This window comes from Puma concolor, chromosome C1 (genome assembly GCF_028749965.1).
Source record: "Puma concolor isolate L17-30 chromosome C1, mPumCon1.1.hap2, whole genome shotgun sequence".
NCBI classification, from domain to species: domain Eukaryota; kingdom Metazoa; phylum Chordata; class Mammalia; order Carnivora; family Felidae; genus Puma; species Puma concolor.
In genome coordinates this window covers 187,369,054-187,382,316 of record NC_141674.1, presented here as the reverse complement: position 1 = coordinate 187,382,316, position 13,263 = coordinate 187,369,054, and the positions used below count along the sequence as shown (strand labels likewise).

The following is a 13,263-nucleotide window of genomic DNA, read 5'->3' as shown; positions in this document are numbered from 1 at the left end:
GTTTAAAATATTACAACCAATTTGGAAACCTGTCTGGAAGTTTCTGATAAAGTTAAACATAAACCTACCATATGACCTAGAAATTCTTTTTCTAGGTATTTTAGTCTCTTTGGCACCCATATCCATTATGTCCATTAAAAAACACTTTGAGAAAAAATTTTCTAATGAATATTATAGACATTGGTTATTAGGCAGAATACACAAAGAACTCCTATGAATTAATAAGAATAAAACAGCTGAAGAGGAAAGTGATTAAAAAAAAACAAAAAACAAAAACCATGAACAGGCAGGAGGGTCTGGCTGGCTCAGTCAGTGAGCATGTGACTCTTGATTTCAGGGTCGTGAGTTTGGGCATAGAGATTACTGGAAAAAATAAATAAATAAGTAAAAGAACAGGCAATGCTCAGAAGAGCCTGCTTACAAGGCCCTATACTACCTAAGCGGTAATCAAGGAAATGCAAATTAAAACAAGATGGCAAGAATGTAAGAAGTCTAAAATACCTAATCCCCAAATAGATAGTTTTCAGAAAATACCTGGTTTTGGCAATAATGTGGAAAATGGAAACTCATCTAGTGAAAGGGTGTGAATTAGTGCAACCCCTTTGGAAAATAATCTGGCAGTACATGGTATACCTGAAGTTTAATGTACCCTTTGACCCAGTAGTTTTCCTCTTAGGCACATACCCTGTAGAAGGGGAAAACAAAAAAGCATGTGTGCACAGAAACCATGCCCAGAAATGTTCATAACAGCAGTGTTTGTAATGGAAAAACATTCTGGAAAACTTAAATGTTCATTGATATTAAAATGCATAATTCCCTGTGTTCACACCATAATGCGATAATCAGCAATGAAAATGGGTGAGCTAGAATTACCTGCAGCCAAGTGGATGAATCTTCTAGCAAGAGGAAAAACCTCAAAAGCATACATACTGTATAATAATGGCATCACGATGCTGCTGACATAGTAGTATGTTTTGTTTGGGGATAGTAGTAGTATGTTTTGTTTGTTAATAACAGCATAGACTCTAGATCCCATCTCCCAGATTTGTATCCTGGCTCCATAATTTGGTAGTTGTGTGACTTTAGACAAGTTACTTAGCTCCTCTGTATCACAGTTTTGTCATTTGTTAAGAAAGGATGATTGTGGTATCCAATTCATTGGGTTGTTATAAGGATTAACAATGAGTTAATATTTGTAAAGTACTTAGAACAGTGCCTGTCAGAGTATCTGTGTCTGTTAAATAAATGCAAATGATAAATATCAAATTCCAGAGAATTGTCACTGGTGTGAGTCTCGATATCAAAGGGAGCTGCAACTATATTTTGAAAATCTTATTTCTTAAGCTGGATGGTAGATACACAGATGTTTTTATATTATTTCTTGATGGGTCAAAAATATTTCAAAATTTAAAAGGGGGCACCCAAACTATTTAAAATATATTGTTAAACTTGTCGGGAGAAAGACAAGTTATAATTAGAGACTTGATATTGTGGTATATTTCAGATGTCTGAGAGGAGAATCTTCCTTAAAATGTGTAAGTCTAACTATTGAACCTTCCAGTTTGATGACATTTTCTAGAAGCACCCCTAAACCTAGGGGACAAAGTATGGCCTTGGAATCCGAAAACCTAAATTCTCTCCACATTTCTGCCGTTGATTCGAGTCTCTGGGCTAGTCTGTCTCCAGTGACATCCTCAGGCTTCATTTGATTTATCTTTAGAATGGATGTGTTGTCTTCCACCTCTTGGAAACGGCAAGAATGGAACCATGTTTCATTATCTTCAGCACAGGAGGGAGAATCAGAATTTCTGTCCCCACCCTCCCCCACTGCCTTTCACTAACGAGCAAAGAAGTTTATTTTATTTTAATGAAGTCTGTGAAAAATGATTCATGCTTGAAAGCAGCCTTTTCCCTTTCCTTATGACAGCTTCAGCTTCTGAGTGTAAGCTAAAATGTAGAAAAACCCTATGTGGTTTTCCAAATGTACATATGAGCATATGTGCTGTGCTTTCAAAAATTTCTTTGTTAGTGAATCTATTGTGCACACAGGCAAGAGCAGTCTAGACCCTCAGAAGGGGAGATTCTCAAGAAAAGTTGTCCTCTGATTTCCCGATTGTTTGCTTTCAATTGTGCACTTTAAGGGAAACAGTGACAACAACATAATGGTGACAACTCATGCCCTTCGTGTGTATGCACTGTTGCATTTCTGAGAAAGCAGGTGTAGCTGTTTCTTCCCTGCTGTGCCCCATTTTAGACTCCCAGACTATGGTGTATTTAAAAATAAAACAACAACACACAAAATAACTGCTCACCCTTTCCCATGTCAATGGGAATCATATACTGATAACCAGGAGGTCTGGCCTTTTAGGTCTAGTTGTTTGAAAAAGAAAAATGAGTCCTCTGCCCAGCTGGTATGCTAATGGCATCTACTCGAGCTTTTTTCCTTATTATAAAGGAGAAGAAAATATTTGGCTTGCAAGGTCCTGGCGCATCCCTTTCTCTGGTTCCTTGCAGTCAGCATGGCGGGCCCCAGATGTGTCTCTGGTTGACTGACAGTCTTGAGCTTCCATCGAAAAAGAGGTTCAATAAAGCTCAGAGCTTATTTGGTCAAGCATGGTTGCTCTTTCTTTTTAAGCCCTCATACACTTGAAGGGGAATTTAATCCTTGCATTTCTGATTGTTTACACTAAAGAGTTGTGTTGTGAGAGCGATTTGATGTCTGGGAGACTATTTGAACATTTTAATAAAGCTTTGTGAGAAACATTTTGTCTCAAAACAGAAAGCTAGATTTTGCCATGTACAAATAAACATGAAATATCAATGGGCTCGGAGCTTGTAACCTAGAGATTCTGAATGAAGCCTACACTTAACCAGTCAATATATTTTTCATCTTTATTTGTTTCCCGGTGAGTATAATGTCCCTCTACACCAATGCTATTTCTCCTGTGCAGATGATTAACACATCTCTGCAGCGGGGAAAAGCTGGGACCGTGCAGACACGGCATCACATGGGACAGTTTTCAGGGTTCATTCATTCTTCAAACATTTCTTGAGCGCTCACAAATGACTACTGGACACAGGGATACCAATGTGAAGAAGACTCAGTTTTATATTCAAGGAGTCCGTGGTCTGGTTCAGAAAGCAGACTTGTAAACCAACTATAGTTGACCCTGGAACAGCACGGGAGTTAGGGGCGCCGACTGCCCCATAGCCTGTCCTGAGCCTTCCTGCTCTTGCACCTTTAACATACAGATCCAAGTGCAAAAGAATCCCTTTTTCTTATTTCCTTCCAGTGTAGCTGAAACAGGCGGTATTGTCAGTAGGAACTTCATTTGAGAAAGCACCACCACAGAAAACACAAAAGGAGAATGAACGGGAAAACAACAAAGAAAATATAGAAATCTGTAAAACAATCATGCTTACAAAATACAGATTTTGTGTCCTATGACAGCCAACATTTCTGCCAGCCCCACTAACCATTTCTTAAGCTCTTTGCTCTCCCATTCTCTTCCCTACCTTGAGCTTCCAGGCTCACAGATGCGGGAAAAACAGTGTATAGTGAATACAGCAGATGGGCCACCCTGTGGTATTGTGCAGGCTTCAGGCACTCCAGGGAGTCAATGTCTTTGAAGAAACAATCTCCCCCAGAGACACTTTCTGGCTCTCCATGGGGATCCTGGCACAATTAAAGACTCGTGGCAGAGTGAATAGGGTTCTGGTGTGAGTCTTTTCCCCATAGGTAAGAATGCAAGATCCAGTGTTTCAGACATGTCTTTTGCATGACTCTCCCTTACCTCCTCCCTATTCCCACCCAAGTTCAAGTTCAGACCTTTGCTACCGCTTGTTCAAACTACCGCACTGGTCCCGTCTACAAATGCTGTGGCAACTTCTTTTTTTAAAGTTTAGCTCCAACCTGATCATCTTTCTCCCTCTGTCTGCCAGATTGAGGATTTTCAACCTGGTAGTCATTACCAACCCACCTCCCCAGCCAAATATCCTTTACACGTAACCTATGCTTCAGTCAAACCATAGTCCCTACACATTCCATCTCCTAAATATGCCCCTGCCTTTGTTCATATGGATGCTTCCATGAGGAATCGCCTGTTTCTTCAACTTAATGGGTTGAAAATGCAAACTATCCTTATAAATACAATCCAGAACCATGGACTTGGTTAAACTCTTCATCTTTCTTTTGCACTTATTATTTTACTGATTTGTATTAGAGTTTTAAAAATACATATCTCTTTCCCACTTACCTCACTCCTGTCTCTAGACTAAATTATAAGTAATTGAAGACAGGAATAAAATACCCTACAGATCAGTGTGGAGATCAAAAAAGAGACTGTGTAACGGGGCACCTGGGTGCCTCAGTCTGATGAGCATCTGACTTTGGCTCAAGTCATGATCTCACGGTTCATAGGTTCGAGCCCCAAATCAGGCTCTGTGCTGACAGCTCAGAGCCTGGAGCCTGCTTCGGATTCTGTGTCTCCATGTCTCTCTGTCCCTCCCCTGATCACACACACACACTCTCTCTCTCAAAAATAAATAAACATTAAAAAGAGAGAGAGAGACTGTAAATTGCAAACACGGGGATTGGTACATGGTTAGCCCTCCACAAATGCCATCAAGGTCTGGAGCACTATTCTAGAGTCAAATAGAACTAGATATGAACTCTGACTGCACCACTGACTAGCTTGGTGACCTCAGTTTTCTTATCTGTAAAAAGGGGTTACTTACCACTGCTCCTTCTTCATGGTGTTGTGAGAATAAATTAGATGGTCAATTAAATTTAATCACGGATATAAAAATATCTAGTTTAGTACCCGGCACTTGGCAATTTCAAAATAAACTTGTGCTCTCTTATGGGTCCAAGAACGGCACTTTGTATACAAAAGCCCTTGGGAAAGATTTGGATTGAAGGTTTGTGCCTCAGATGCAAATACTTCCCACAATATGTAAATCCAGATTCAGGTCAGAGGTCCCAACTCTCTCTCACACCCAGGCTCCCTTGTTGGGGGAGGGCATCTCCTCCTCCCATCCTATTCTCTGTGACTTTGTCCTGGATGGCTCCCTGCCCTGCCTCTCACCACCCGTGCTCTCTCTTGGGTGGCAGCTGGTCTTCTGGAAGACATGCTGCTAAATTACCCTCCTCCGATGTGCTCACTATGGTTTTCTGGGGAGGATGAGGTGGGAGAGCATTCAGCTCTTCTGACCTGAGTTTCTGCCATTTTGAAGACAGTACCAAGGGAGCTACACCTCACACCTGCAAGTGAGGATATTTGTGCATGTACCTATTTTAAGTTGATTGGATTTAAATGGAAGATTAGACAATACTGCTAATACTAATAAAAGAAAGAAAAGGAAGGCTGGTTCCATTGTCAATCTGAGAGGATTCCTGTAACTCATTGCAAACAGGAGGCGTCCAGAAACTGCTCTATCCAGTTGCTTTGCAGGTGGGCCCTGATTTCCAGTCCCGGAACACCAGACACACATTTCCTGTGGATATTAACTAGCCATCCAATTGACAGTCTCAGTTTCCGTGTCTGTTCTGTGGCGAGAGCACGCAATGCATTGCAGGAAGCCGATCGATTATTTGCAAGTGGGATACACGATACCATCTCTAGTCCTCCAACCACAGCTGAAATCCAATTCCATCAGCTGGCTTGGATTTAGAGGGGAAATGAAAGTCACATTTTGGAAAAGTGAGATTGATTCAACATGTTACAACTGATGCTCATGCAACAAAACAAAAAACTAGTGGAGACACCCCCAGATGATCTATTCCAATTACCAATCCCAAGGAATCACAATGGTGTCCATGAATTTAGTAAATTTTTTGTAAATTTTTAGTAAAGTTTGATGACTCTCATAGACCCTCAGTTTTCTTACCTGTTAAAGGAGATAATTATGTACTTCATGGTGTTGTTTTAAAGATTAATTTGGATAATAGATGCAGAGATGAATTACCATGAAGCTAATGAAGATTAAGCTCTTCATTTGCATGGGCCCTTTTCAAGACCTTGTGCCTAACTTTTTATTTGTAATGATGCATCCTTTTTCTTAAAGAGGGTGCAAAATCCTATAAGCTCTCAAAATCCACAAACCTGGGCCTGCTCCCAGGTGGATGTATAGGGTCGGTACTCAGATGGCAGGAAGTAGGTGACAAGGTCAGCAGGACGGAGGACCTGCAAGAACAGGTTGGGAGTCTCTCTGAAGACTTGTGACTTTTATTGTTTACTAAGCGTCAGTGCCTCAACTATTATAATAGCTAGGGCTTGAAAGGGATCTAGCAAAATATCATCTAAAAACGTGAGTTGATCACGGCTTAAATTTTTCCCTCATTTAGTGGGACCTGTGTCATGACCGAAAAATGTTCTAAGGTGCTTAACCTCTCATGGTGGAAGTCCAGGTACAGCAGCCATTTGGGGAGAGACTCTGGGACAGGTGTCTCTCAGATCACATCAGGCTAGCAGCCTGCAGGGCCAGCTGCAGCTCTGGTCCTACAGAGCCTTTGCAAGAGCTGGGACAGTCCCAGCCTGGCACGTAGTAAACGACACAGTACCTTTCAACAGCCAGCCTCCGCTCCAACAGTTTTTTTTCAGGCAGATGCACACAGAATCATTTTCAACCCCCACTGTCTCCCTTCTTCCTCCTTCTTTCCTCCCCCCTCCCCTTATCCTTCTTTCCTTCTGTTTTCCTTCTTCTTCTTTCTGTCTTCCATTGCATGAATCATGATACAAATTTCAATCCAAGATAAAAATGTACTTTATTTCACCCTTTCGGCTGTGATTAAGTTCGGTCCACAGCAAGGACATTGCCGTTTCCATGGGAACCAATACACTCTAAAGCTGAGGAGATGACAGCATAGAAAAGTAGAAAGAAGGCAAAGAGGTTTGCTACAGCTGCTTTTCACCCGCTATGGAGGAAACAGAACTATGGAATCCAGGGGCTGCAGAGGAATTTACAAGGTCACTAAATCACATGCCCACCTCCAGAAGAGCCAATAAAACAATTCTGGAGATAAGCAAATGTCCTTTATTTAAAGAGGGCCAGAACAGATTCCATAATCTCCTTTGAAAAGACATTCAGCTGCTATTTTTTAAGGGCAATTATTCAGCGTACAATTTGAGCAATGCCTGGGTGCCTGGGATGATTCCAGTCAGAACCCAGGAGACACAGCTGCTGGTGTAAATGAGCTCTTCAGCTTTGCCAGGGAAGAGACCCTGCCTCACTCACCTTCTTTTCCTTCCAAAGCCACAGTACTCCACCTTTGCTATATTTAATCCCACCAAACAGTCTGCCAAAGTACTCAGGACCTACCAAAATGAGAGCAAAAAACTCTTGCCTCCCCTTTTATAGTTTTCTTTCAAGAAGTACTCATTATTCCAGCCTTCCTATAATTATTATCGACAACATTTCTACTGGTTTTAAGCATATCGAAATGTTATGGAGGTAGTGTTGGGAGTGAATGTTAATGCGATGACTTTAACAGAAAAACAAACAAGAACAATTCTCTGGTAGCTGACAATGGATGTGGGAGCCAAGGAAGAGTTGTTCAAGACTTCGTCCCAGGGGCTGGGCCGCTCTTAGTGCAAGTCTGGCCAAGGAGCCAATGGTCAGGACACAGTTCGGGTAATCAGTCACATGATGCAGGTAAAGGAAAAGGGAAAAACATTCTGCCCTTAAACTACACAGAGGGCTTCCTACATACAGATGTTGGGCTGTGAGCTAAAAGGAAAGTTATTCATCAGGAAGGATCTTGGCCTGGTCAGTAGCATTTCCCCCAACTTTGAAGCCACAGTTCATGATAAATTTTGAGCCCTGATCCTCCCCTGGTCAAGGTTGTACCCTTGTTGCCAAGGGGCTGACCACATATGGAAATTCAGGTGGGTTGCCTAGATTTGGGTGTTGCCTTGGGCAAGGGAAGCACCCCGAGCCTCAATTTTTTTTTATTAAACATGGGATGGTAATATCTATATCAAATATGAGATTAGCTGAGGAAAAAGATAAGCCACTCAGTGGTGCCTGACATGGCCAATGAAAATTGCTTGATCAATTGTGGATATTATTAATATACTGTCATTTTGGTCTCCTCATGCAGGCCCCACGAGGAAGCCAGCTCAGCCTCCTTGCTTATAGCTTCTGTTGCTTGAACTGGGGATGAGACCTCTCATCACGCCCCTCCATCTTCCTATTTCAGCTTCTATGGGGAGCAAATCGGAGCACGGGGCCAACAGGATATCAGCAAAGCCTGGGGTGAGTTTGACCTGGGCAAGAGGCATGGACGGGGGTGACCTGCTTTACCTCTTCCCTGTGCCACCCCATATTACAGAGGCTGCTTCCTGCTGCCTTGCATCTCTTGGCGAAGGGGGGAAGGCAGCTGGCAGCTGGGATGGGAAGAAACTGGGGCAGTCACTGCCCATGCGACCCCTTCCCCTTTCTTGCTGCTTGAATGCTTACACGATACCCAGGGCAAAAACGCCAGCCCTGAAAGTGCTCAGCCTCTCCACCAATGCCAACTGTCCTCCAGGTCTGCACTTGTTGGGGAGAAAAAGAACCCACTGTCAGTCAGGTTTTCTTGCAGCAGAATCATTTGTAACATATGCTGTCCTAATACTTGCCACCACACAAGTCATCCAAATGGGTGTGGGGTTCCCAGCCACTGGCCTGCCTGCCCTCCCCAGCAGCTGCAGGTTTAGCCTCTCTGTCTGTCCTGAACCGCACACCGTGGCATCCTCCTAATTCTCCACTGCCCTCAGTTTCTCCCCAAACCATAATCTGTACCTCTTCCAGACAGATTTCTAAAACAAAATACCATCTGTGCCTCTGAAACTCAGTTCAATCAGTCATTCTCCACTGTCCATGGTGTAAAGCCCAGATACCTCTGTGTGGTATATTAAGTGCCCTCAATCTTGGCCTTTTGTGCCTCTCCAGTTTTGTCCTTACTGAGCCCCTCCCTGCACGCCAGCCACACAGAACCTACTTACAGCTTCCCTCCACCCTGTTTGGCTGCTTGCCTACGCCTGATGGCTTAATGGCCCATTTTCTTCCTCTTATCCCATCCTCTGGCCAGGAGGTCCCCCAACCCCCACCCACACATCTTTCAAAGTTTAGTCCAAACAGACTTGTTTAAGAGACTTCTGTGAAGCCTCCTCAGGTGTCACTCTGTGCAGGACCCACAGCCCTCCTCGCTCCATCTGTACTTCCCACACGTCCATTGACAGCTCTTTCTGGTTTGTTGCCCCATCTGCTTATTGATCTGTCTCCCACTATCCTGGGAGCTCCTAGAGGACGTGAAGCAAGCCTTACTCATCTTTGTTAAGTCCTGTGCTGATCGCATTTCCTGGTCCATAGCAAGAACTAAGTGTCTTTGTTGAATGAGTTGTCAAATAATTCAAAGCCCCCCAGCCCAGATCAAGTCCGTACAATGAGTTGTGACCATCAGCCAATCCTGTGAGTATGGTGGCAGGCCACTCTCCACCGATACGAGAGAGCACAGGGCAGCACGCTCCTCTGCAGGGCCGGGGCTCAGTTCTCATCTCCAGGGGCCCTGCAGGATGTCCTAAGACTCAACACACTGAGCGACAAAGGGGATTAGAAGCAAGCTTGTGGCCCCGCCCCCACCACAGGAGGCAGAGGCCTGGCTGCCCTGAGATGATGTGGGGCCCAGGTAAAAATATTTTTTCTGGGAACTTTGTCTATATAAGTAATTTGATTACAAAAATATATCACAAAACCCATGGGCCTGTATGGGGTATAGTAATTTAATGAAGAGGATTTTGAATAATGGATAAAGAAAAGGCACTTACGTATTTCTTTACAGTCCAGTCAGTATATCTGAAGAGTCTTCATAATATCCACACGCCATCTTTTCCTGATCAAGTCCAGGAACCATCTCATTATGTTCTTTACTGTCAAATGTGCAGGTCCTGGTGAGTTTTTGTATCTTTCACCACAAGTAAGAGGTAGAAATACCACTATTACCCACAATGATACAGCTCTTTAGAGCCAGTTTGTATCAAAACGATACAGATCTTTGGCCTCTGCAGTTCCCTACCACCAACTATTTAATGTCAGTCACAGAGTCACTTACGATGTCATGTCATATAGCCTGCCCCCATACTTGCCTCACTGGCTCTCTCAAAGGTCGTTTCTGTGCTTCATTGATGATGACCAAACATGCAAGTCTTACCCAGAGTATGCAGCAAAAATGTGAGCAATGATTTATTTTCTGGTCAGGTAAAATTTTCCTTTTAGAATGTTATAATGGAAGCATAGTATGATATTCCTCTTAGGCTATGATTGCTGAATTTCTAGAATGTATCTCTTTTGATTTTGATGTAGCCCAGGATACCATCACCAAAGAGGAAGAGAGGCAAGAAGCCTATGGCTGAATGAGAAGAGCAGTCCAAGTCCTTTAAGGAACATTGGTCCCTCACTAAGACTTGCCCTCGAGATCAAGGCATCATCACATACATTGGAGGCAGAAGAGTGTACCACTCAGAAGGGCTTATTGGGCTATGGAGCAACAGCTTCAAAAGCTCTTGGACCAAAGAACAGACACACCTGGGGACCTTTCCAACCAGTGACACAGAGCCCACAGAAGAGGTAGGGGGACAGTCCTGGGTGCCCACAGCAGAGGGGGTTGCAGAGAATAAAAGACAGTAGAACCACCTCTCCCCTATGTGGGTGCTATATACCAGATGGCACCATGGTCAGCATATATAGGTAAGTGAGAGCCAAGTGGGGCCCACAAATGTAGTTCAAGAGAGAATAACAGGTTTAAAGAGTGGGCAGTCTACCATCAAGAGTTCAAAGCCCTAATTTTGTTCTGTGGCCAACATCAGAGAGAGTCACCCCAAATCAGCAAGCCAGTACCATTCTGGTGGCCCAGTCTTATGTGATCCTGTGAAGAGAATACCTTACAGTTCAGTGGCTATGATCTGCTGGCCAGGTAGCCCTCCCAGAACCCTTTTGACCACAGACTGGGACAATTGCAGAGACAAAAAACACAAAACATTTTAAGGCATCTGGTTGATCCCACACCTTGGATCGGGGTAGAAGTTTGGAGAGCACCCTAGTGTGGAAAAATGGAGATGACCTCATGGTACTCTGCTCAGATGACACTGACCACTCCAGCTGGTCCCTTCAATTAGAGACTGGCCTTCTCTGAGGAAGGTTTGCTGAAGTGCACAGTCCTCTGAGGCTTGAGTGGAGTGGGCCATTTGCCCAGGTCGAAGGTCATGCTGGTCAGTGGTGGGGCAGCCCTGACGGTCCTAATGGAGAATGGGATAAGCCCCAGCTCCTCTCATGGAAGGGTGGTTATAGCTTCTGTGCATAAATTTCTAGAGTCAGACCTAGAAAAGATAGAGGAGGACAAGATAAGTGCTTTTGTAACTTCCATTAGGGAGAATAATAGGTTTAAAAGAAACTAGACCCTCTATTCAGAGGCAGTAGTATTAAAGTATAACAGGTTGAATGGAAGCTCCCAAAGGATGCCCAATACACCTCAGCACAAAGGCCTTTTATAATTATGAAAGGGAGACCATGATTTTCTTCAAGGAGTTTTGAACTCTGGTTTCTCTGCCAAGTCATAGTGAAAGTCAGTGAGCAATGAATTAGGAATTCAAGGGTCTCTTGGGTGGCTCTATTGGTTAAGCATCCAACTCTTGATTTAGGCTCAGGTCATGATCTAATGGTTTGTGGGTTCGAGCCCCACATCTGACAGCGTGGAACCTGCTTGTGATTCTCTCTGTCCCTCTCTCTCTCTGCCCCTCTTGTGTGATCTCTCTGTCTCAAAATAAATTAAAAAACAATTTTTTTTAAAGAATTCAACAGAGCTGGGGCACCTGGGTGGGTCATTCAGTTAAGCATTTGACTTTGGCTCGGGTCATGATCTCATGGTTCATGAGTTCAAGCCCCACATTAGACACTGACAGTGCGGAGCCTGTTTGGGATTCTCTCTCTCTCTCTCTCTCTCTCTTTCTCTCTCTCTCTCTGCCCCTTCCCCACTCGTACCCTCCCCCTCTCAAAATAAATAAACAAAAAAAGAACAGAATTCCACAGAGCTTAGGGAGATGTGAGAGTTTTATACAGAAAAATCAGTGAGGCAACAGGCAGGGGATGTGAGGACTCCATCTGGTGTTGGTCCTCCTGAGAGGGCAGCTTGCCATTTGGTCATGGGGTAAGCAGTAATGGTGGACCAGACCTGTGGGAACCTGTGGGAATTTTCCCAATCTGCTGGGTTAAGGTTGTTCAAACTGATCCAACCTATTTCAGTGGAGTGATTCCAAATGTTTCTTTGCATACTTGCAGACACAGGATTTGCCTCCCAGATAACATTCCAACAATTAATTGAAATCATTTAGATGAAGTGCTAAATGACAGTTAAAACCCAGTATGGTATGGGAGGCCCTCTGAATTTACTACTTGAATACAGTAATCCCTTGCTAACCATAAGGTTCCATTCCTAAAACATACTGTGGTTGGTGAGCTGGAGGTTTTGCAGTATCTCCTAGAAAACATTTGTGGAAAAGCAAACAAAAATTGGTGCTAAGTATCTTTTTTAAACTGAAGGGGAAAAAAAGACAAGCAAAACCCTTGATTTGTTGATACTTAAAACTTTCTCCAGGAAGGTGTCTTTGTCTTAAATTTTCTTCAACGTTTTAGGAAATATTGGTGTAAAAACCTATCTATTGAGAGAGTTTGCCAAGAGTTTTAGTCTTGAAAGTCCATATCCTTTTTTTTTAAAGTTTATTTATTTTGAGAGAGAGAGAGCACAGGAGAGAGAGGGAGAGAGAGAGAGGAGAGAGAGAGAGAGAGAGAGAGAGAGAGAGAGAGAGAATCCTAATCAGGCTCCACGCTGTCAGCGTGGAGCCAGATGCAGGGATTGAACCCATGAACCGTGAAATCATGGCCTGAGCTGAAACCAAGAGTCAGACACTTAACCTACTGAGCCACCTAGGCATCCCAGAAGTCTATATTCTTTTTAAAGTTTTAAACTTGCCTCTATTGACTTTAAATATAATGTGTTTTAAACCTGCTTTGGCTTTATTTTTTTTGAAACACTCTGCAAACTGCACATGTAATGTTAACAATTGGCTTTTTCTGATCCTTACTGTAGGTGGGGGAGAGAGGTGTTACTCTTGCATCTTCATGCAGTGTGAACAGTGTGAAACAAATATAATTTCCCTTGATGCACTATCTTAATCACCTAACAGAACTGTCTACAAATTCTATAATAGTTGTATTCTCTTGTTTCCG

The 13,263-nt window shown here is 43.3% G+C and overlaps 1 long non-coding RNA gene across 2 annotated transcripts in view; it reads left to right on the top strand.

Annotated features, from left to right (window-relative positions):
- The window catches only part of LOC147578617 (uncharacterized), a 182,115-nt gene extending 169,073 nt beyond the window's left edge, over positions 1-13,042 (top strand). For both annotated transcript variants that reach the window (XR_015255423.1, XR_015255422.1), the window contains 2 exons: positions 8,102-8,256; positions 10,345-13,042. This is a non-coding gene — a long non-coding RNA (uncharacterized LOC147578617). The remainder of the gene's footprint in view (positions 1-8,101; positions 8,257-10,344) is intronic.
- The last annotated feature ends 221 nt before the right edge of the window (positions 13,043-13,263 follow it).